This window comes from Cebidichthys violaceus, unplaced genomic scaffold (genome assembly GCF_023349555.1).
Source record: "Cebidichthys violaceus isolate CVI_PGR_0920_01 unplaced genomic scaffold, fCebVio1.0.p SCAF_19, whole genome shotgun sequence".
Taxonomy (NCBI): domain Eukaryota; kingdom Metazoa; phylum Chordata; class Actinopteri; order Perciformes; family Stichaeidae; genus Cebidichthys; species Cebidichthys violaceus.
The window spans coordinates 5758-13214 of NW_027176361.1; the positions used below are offsets into that span (position 1 = coordinate 5758).

Consider the following 7457-nt stretch of genomic DNA (forward strand, 5'->3'; position numbering starts at 1 on the left):
TAACCCTAACCCTAACCCTAACCCTAACCCTAACCCTAACCCTAACCCTAACCCTAACCCTAACCCTAACCCTAACCCTAACCCTAACCCTAACCCTAACCCTAACCCTAACCCTAACCCTAACCCTAACCCTAACCCTAACCCTAACCCTAACCCTAACCCTAACCCTAACCCTAACCCTAACCCTAACCCTAACCCTAACCCTAACCCTAACCCTAACCCTAACCCTAACCCTAACCCTAACCCTAACCCTAACCCTAACCCTAACCCTAACCCTAACCCTAACCCTAACCCTAACCCTAACCCTAACCCTAACCCTAACCCTAACCCTAACCCTAACCCTAACCCTAACCCTAACCCTAACCCTAACCCTAACCCTAACCCTAACCCTAACCCTAACCCTAACCCTAACCCTAACCCTAACCCTAACCCTAACCCTAACCCTAACCCTAACCCTAACCCTAACCCTAACCCTAACCCTAACCCTAACCCTAACCCTAACCCTAACCCTAACCCTAACCCTAACCCTAACCCTAACCCTAACCCTAACCCTAACCCTAACCCTAACCCTAACCCTAACCCTAACCCTAACCCTAACCCTAACCCTAACCCTAACCCTAACCCTAACCCTAACCCTAACCCTAACCCTAACCCTAACCCTAACCCTAACCCTAACCCTAACCCTAACCCTAACCCTAACCCTAACCCTAACCCTAACCCTAACCCTAACCCTAACCCTAACCCTAACCCTAACCCTAACCCTAACCCTAACCCTAACCCTAACCCTAACCCTAACCCTAACCCTAACCCTAACCCTAACCCTAACCCTAACCCTAACCCTAACCCTAACCCTAACCCTAACCCTAACCCTAACCCTAACCCTAACCCTAACCCTAACCCTAACCCTAACCCTAACCCTAACCCTAACCCTAACCCTAACCCTAACCCTAACCCTAACCCTAACCCTAACCCTAACCCTAACCCTAACCCTAACCCTAACCCTAACCCTAACCCTAACCCTAACCCTAACCCTAACCCTAACCCTAACCCTAACCCTAACCCTAACCCTAACCCTAACCCTAACCCTAACCCTAACCCTAACCCTAACCCTAACCCTAACCCTAACCCTAACCCTAACCCTAACCCTAACCCTAACCCTAACCCTAACCCTAACCCTAACCCTAACCCTAACCCTAACCCTAACCCTAACCCTAACCCTAACCCTAACCCTAACCCTAACCCTAACCCTAACCCTAACCCTAACCCTAACCCTAACCCTAACCCTAACCCTAACCCTAACCCTAACCCTAACCCTAACCCTAACCCTAACCCTAACCCTAACCCTAACCCTAACCCTAACCCTAACCCTAACCCTAACCCTAACCCTAACCCTAACCCTAACCCTAACCCTAACCCTAACCCTAACCCTAACCCTAACCCTAACCCTAACCCTAACCCTAACCCTAACCCTAACCCTAACCCTAACCCTAACCCTAACCCTAACCCTAACCCTAACCCTAACCCTAACCCTAACCCTAACCCTAACCCTAACCCCTAACCCTAACCCTAACCCTAACCCTAACCCTAACCCTAACCCTAACCCTAACCCTAACCCTAACCCTAACCCTAACCCTAACCCTAACCCCTAACCCTAACCCTAACCCTAACCCTAACCCTAACCCTAACCCTAACCCCTAACCCTAACCCTAACCCTAACCCTAACCCTAACCCTAACCCTAACCCTAACCCTAACCCTAACCCTAACCCCTAACCCTAACCCTAACCCTAACCCTAACCCTAACCCTAACCCTAACCCCTAACCCTAACCCTAACCCTAACCCTAACCCTAACCCTAACCCTAACCCTAACCCTAACCCTAACCCTAACCCTAACCCCTAACCCTAACCCTAACCCTAACCCTAACCCTAACCCTAACCCCTAACCCTAACCCTAACCCTAACCCTAACCCTAACCCTAACCCTAACCCTAACCCTAACCCTAACCCTAACCCTAACCCACCCCCTAACCCTAACCCTAACCCTAACCCCTAACCCTAACCCTAACCCTAACCCTAACCCTAACCCTAACCCTAACCCTAACCCTAACCCTAACCCTAACCCTAACCCTAACCCTAACCCCAACCCTAACCCTTGTGCCAGTGCCTCTTAGGAGGGCCACGCTTCTAAACAAACCTAACCCTAACCCGTGTTTAGAGTTTCCTTTCTTTTCCCCTTCAACTAACCCTAACCCCTAACCAAGATAGATAGACAAATATTTCTCCTTACAACATTCATAAAACATAAGCTACGTCCGTATAGCGCCTTTGTGTGAGAGCCGCCGTCTTTTCTTCTAGAAACATCCACAACCGCACCCATTACTCAATGTTAAAAACTTCAATAGCACCGTTATCATTCTAATTCAATAATTACTTTTAATTATATTACTTTCAAATCTTAATAAACATTTCCAATGTAAAATAAACACTTTCGGGACTCTAGTGAACCTTCATGACTTACAACAGAAACGCTCACTCCGTCTGTGTGTTGTTAGCTGCGTTAGCTCTTAGCTTTGTTAGCTCCGATTAGCGAACGTTGCTCCAGCTAAACACGGGCTGCTAACAGCTAACTAGCTCTCCTGCCAACAAGCTAGCGCAGCTACATCTGTCCCCTTTGTCACGGTTAAAACTGTTACAATAAACACTCACCGAGTTCAAAATCGTCCAAAGGTCCTTAAAGAATATCTCTTCTCTCTCTTAATCCGTGTGTCTTTGTTTGTATGTGTCTCTCAATTCAAACTCAAATCGAAATTTGAATTCAGCGGTCTCTCTCTGTCAATTGCAAATGCAGAGTGACTAAGCAAAAACCAAACTGCGTAGTTAGGTCGAAATGACGTTCATACAAGGTCAAGCAATCATTTCCGTGAATGTGGGCAGAAGTTATCAAAATAAGAGTCCTTATTTTGTACACATAATCTAGTGATTTCATAATAATTAAATAATCTTCACGTCATCACAGCAACACTTTGCCTTATAAGTCACAACCATAGACTGTATATAACAAGTAGACATAGTCTTTGTGATGTCCGGTCAGGCTATGTTCAGTGAAAATTACTTTTAGGTGAAGATAAATCAGTGACTGGTGAGACACTGACTCTTTCACAGTCAGATTTACAAACATATGAACCCAATAGAGTAGCTTCAATCACCATTCAACTGGCAGCTTGAACATTGACTACTGGTTGTTTTTCATATTTCATTTCAGCATTCTTTACAAACACATAGCTAAAGTACATATTTGATTCCACCTGGAGCGAGTGCACCGCAATTCGGATCACAGTTCCGGCTGTGTTTTATTTTGAAAAATAACCGGATGCTATATTCCTTATCGGTCTTTCACTTCCTGTCTGGGTCGATCTGCTCTATGCAGCTTGACGCGATAAACCCGTCCCGTGGGCTCTCGCACGCCCCCTTCAGTGAGACAGAGGTACTGTTTGCCTGCCCTCTGTGCTTTTTCACTGCGGTTTCTGTCAGATCAACAAGACTAAACATGTTCTACACAGACGTGATATACATTACATATTATATGTAAAAAAAAAAAAGGACATATAATAAAAGGGTCTACAAATATTACAGTGTGTGCATGAATGACACAGCAAAAGGCACGCACTCAACCCATTTAGTGAGGGATTCACAATCTGAGGTGAGGAACAGCTCGTCGCTGCCTCACCTCGCATCCATATTTAAACAGCGGTAATGGTAACTACCCACAATTCCAAGGGGCAGCCTCAGCCATATTAATAACTTGAAAATTAAAGCAAATTAAAATATGGAAACAGTCTCTGTGATGTGAGGATGAGCCGGAGACTTTGTCAGACATGAAAATGGTCAGAGAAAAAAAAAGATGGCACCGTCAGTGAGAAGGGTTGACAGTTAGAGTGCAATAAATAGCTCTGGAATTCCAAATTAAATAAAGTGGTGAGTGGTCTAACTGCTGTCTTGGACAGGAGTTGTTGATAATGCTGTGAACAATGAAACTGACTATAAATGAGGACAGGTTGAGAGTGACGAGAAAATGCAATTAGTGGCAGTGCGACTGATATATCGAGGAAAGGCAAAGTTAACACAGAAATTGATAAGGAGAGAAAAAATGAAAGAAAACTCCAAATATTTACACGCTCAAAAATATGATAATAATGAGTAAAGACAAATCGGTAGATATATATATATATATATATATATATATATATATAGTAAGTAGCACAGTAAGAAAAAGAGAGAGAGAGGAAAAAAACTTAATTTCTTAGTAATAGATAGTAAGACAATGTAAGACAGAGATAGACATATTTTATAGTATACTCATAGAGGGAGAATAAATAAGACAGACAAAAGGGTGACAAGTCAGATGTATTCACACCTATTGTCTTTATGACTGAGGACAGGTGATATTTATGATGTCATCACACCTACCGAGGTCATGAGTAACATTAAATACATTTCTGGCCACTTCTGCCGCCATTGTAACCACATCCTTCCACGCGATTCTAGGGAATTAGGGAATTCAAAAGTCACGAGAGATTGTTTCACTCTGAAACTCATCGCTTCTCAAAGAGACAGAAAACTAATGTGCACAACAACAAGGAGTGACACAGACGATATCAAAAGGGAAGAATGTGGAGCGTCCGTTGAACCACAAGACGGCTTTTATAAAATGTTGTTGGCATGAGAAAAGACTGGGTGGATTAAAAATAGAATTTACATAATAGTTATTAGCGTACACCTGCCATAGAGCGGGTGTGCCTGATGCATCCCACTGAGCATGCCCGGTACTCCCACCAGCAGGCCAGGATGAAACACAACAGCAGGAACCAAAAGGTTGCACACATTAAAGATAGATGTCGAGTACAGGTGAGTACAGGTGAGTAGTGTCTGATGTAGATAGTGTGCGGTCGCGCTGAACGGTTACCGCGACCGCACACACCGTAAAACCAATGCGCAGATGTCGGAGGATCGACTCCCGTGAGAACCTTTAAGCGTGAAAGTCTCACCAGGTTCTAAGAAACACAAAACATTTCCTTTTTCTTCTGAAAGCGACAACTCGGGTCCTGTTCTGACTTCATATCATACAATACAACCAAATATATATGGAGCCACAAAACGCCTCGTGGTTAAGGCTAGGATAGACATGTGGTTGGGCTCACGTCTCCCCCACGTTTTTACCCCAAAGAGCAGACTCGGTTTTCACTTGGGGCAGGCCCTGCCGCCCACAGACTCAAATGTGGTTTATGCTGTGAGGTGTGGGGCCTATAAGTGGGGAAGACAAAGAACAAACTTACCTAACGAAAACATTAACCCAGTCTGTTTTAAAATCTTAACATTTTAATACCAAAAGTATTAAAATAGCCCTTACAGTTGCAAAACTACACTCATTTTAGTAAGGGTATGCTATTTTCGAGCGGAGGCATAAAAATGGGCCTAGGGTTTAAAAGGTCTTAACAGGCTTACAGTTATGATTGTATCGGAGGTACACTCAAAACATTTGAGGCTTAAGACATGGCAACATGATCTTGCTAAGCTGCTGGTTGACGCAGGAAACATCTAAGTCGTGCACACAGTGCATGATGGTCACAGAAATGCGTGGCCACATCAGCCAGAGTCCTGCCAGTAGCCTCGACGTGCGTGAAGTTGCGAGGGCCCATTCAATGCTGCTTGCAGCTTTAATGTTCTTATTATAATTGCTTTTATTGTTTCTGTTTTTACCATGAAAAGTGTCTTTGAGTGCCTTTTAAAGTGCTATACAAATAAAATGTATTATTATTATATTGGAGAGTTGCTGTTTAATACAAAAATAATCATTTAATTTCATGAATTTTTAGTTTTTTTCATTTGATTCCCTTAATGTGACATCACTGATCAATCAGTACTGTTGATTGATCCAGCATTATGACGACTCAGTCATTGTTCAGCTGACTTTTATTAGTTTTCATTAAAAAGGAAACCGAGACAATAACATTGGTGACCACTGAAACATATGACATTAAAACAGGAAGTCAGCTTCAAAGTAACCTGAAGATAGAAAACAGAGAACACAAAAGGTTAAAGGTCTTTAGGTCGGGTAGAAGCATCCGGCTTCATCTCGTCGTCTCTTTCGACTCTGCTGCTCGAAGAACTGACGGATGTCATCAGGAGTCACAACCTATCAGAGAACAGTCACATGACATCATGATGAGTCACAACCTATCAGAGAACAGTCACATGACATCATGATGAGTCACAACCTATCAGAGAACAGTCACATGACCAACTCACTAGACTTTGGATGTCTGACTAGTTTCCAGGAGATTCCTTCATCTTAAACATGGTGTCAGATGAAATATAGTGAATGCGACCAATTACCTTTCACTTATTATCAATGTCCAAGTTCTTAACCTAAGTCATAAACTCACCTTTCCTTCTTCAGTGAATCTCTGCAGGAAGTCCTTCAGTTCAGTTTTCATGTCATTGTACCCTGAAAGACATGTCAACAGAAGGGACTTGTTTCATGAGTACTGGTAGTTTTATACGGAGTGCTGGTCGTTTTATACGCAATACTGTCGGTGTGTGTGTGTGTGTACTTTATTCCAGGGCCTTCTGTGCTGTCCTACAGTTGAACCACCTCCTAATAACCTCATCATGACGCCACAGCTACGGTTATTCTTTGTTTCGTGTAACCACCTCATATCCACATAACACTGCAACATTTGACAAGTGAAAAAAAATGTTACATGAAACTCAACACCTACAAAATACACTAACTGCAGAGTGCAGATACATGAATACGCGTAAAACTATAAAGAATGCAGGTCTGTCACTATCATTAACGGACAATGCATCTCGTCAAAAACAATGTAATTAACACAATGACGATAACAAACTCACAAGAACCAGTTACATTTATTTATATGACAACGAAGCAAAAACAAAGCTGCTGTTCACTATTTATAGACAAAGTCCATCCTCCTTTCTTTGTCAAGAAAGAGTTCAATGACACGGTTGTACAGTTTATCGGTGCGCTTAAGTTCCAGTAAGAACTCCTTCTCGATGGCCAGGGACGCCAGTGTTGACAATCGAGCCTCCCCAGTTGTACTTCTGGAATATGTTTTGATGCGTTTGAGGGCTGAAAATGTCTCGACGGAGGCAGTCGATATCAGGATTGTCACCGCCAAACATGCCAGTGCGTAAAGTTGAGGCATGCTCTCCACCAGATCTTTCTGCTGAAGGAAAGCCAGTAGGTCATCAGGGCTTTTTCCTTCAAAGTCAGCATGGCGTACATGACGGTCAGTTCTGTTTTCAGCCGCGTCAGATCATCAAACAGAGTTCCGTGACTCTGCAGTAGGCCAGAGAACACCGAATACGGGAACTTCTTCTGATATGCCCGAAACTGCTGGGGGTCGAGGAGGGAAAGAAACATTAATTTCTCGTG

At 43.4% G+C, this 7457-nt stretch overlaps 1 long non-coding RNA gene across 1 annotated transcript; it reads right to left on the minus strand.

Annotated features, from left to right (window-relative positions):
• Positions 1-5950: 5950 nt before the first annotated feature.
• Positions 5951-6555, minus strand: LOC137874853 (uncharacterized). Its single transcript, XR_011103344.1, has 2 exons — positions 6442-6555; positions 5951-6191 (listed from the first exon to the last, which is right to left on the minus strand). It is a non-coding gene; the product is annotated as an uncharacterized lncRNA (long non-coding RNA).
• Positions 6556-7457: the final 902 nt, after the last annotated feature.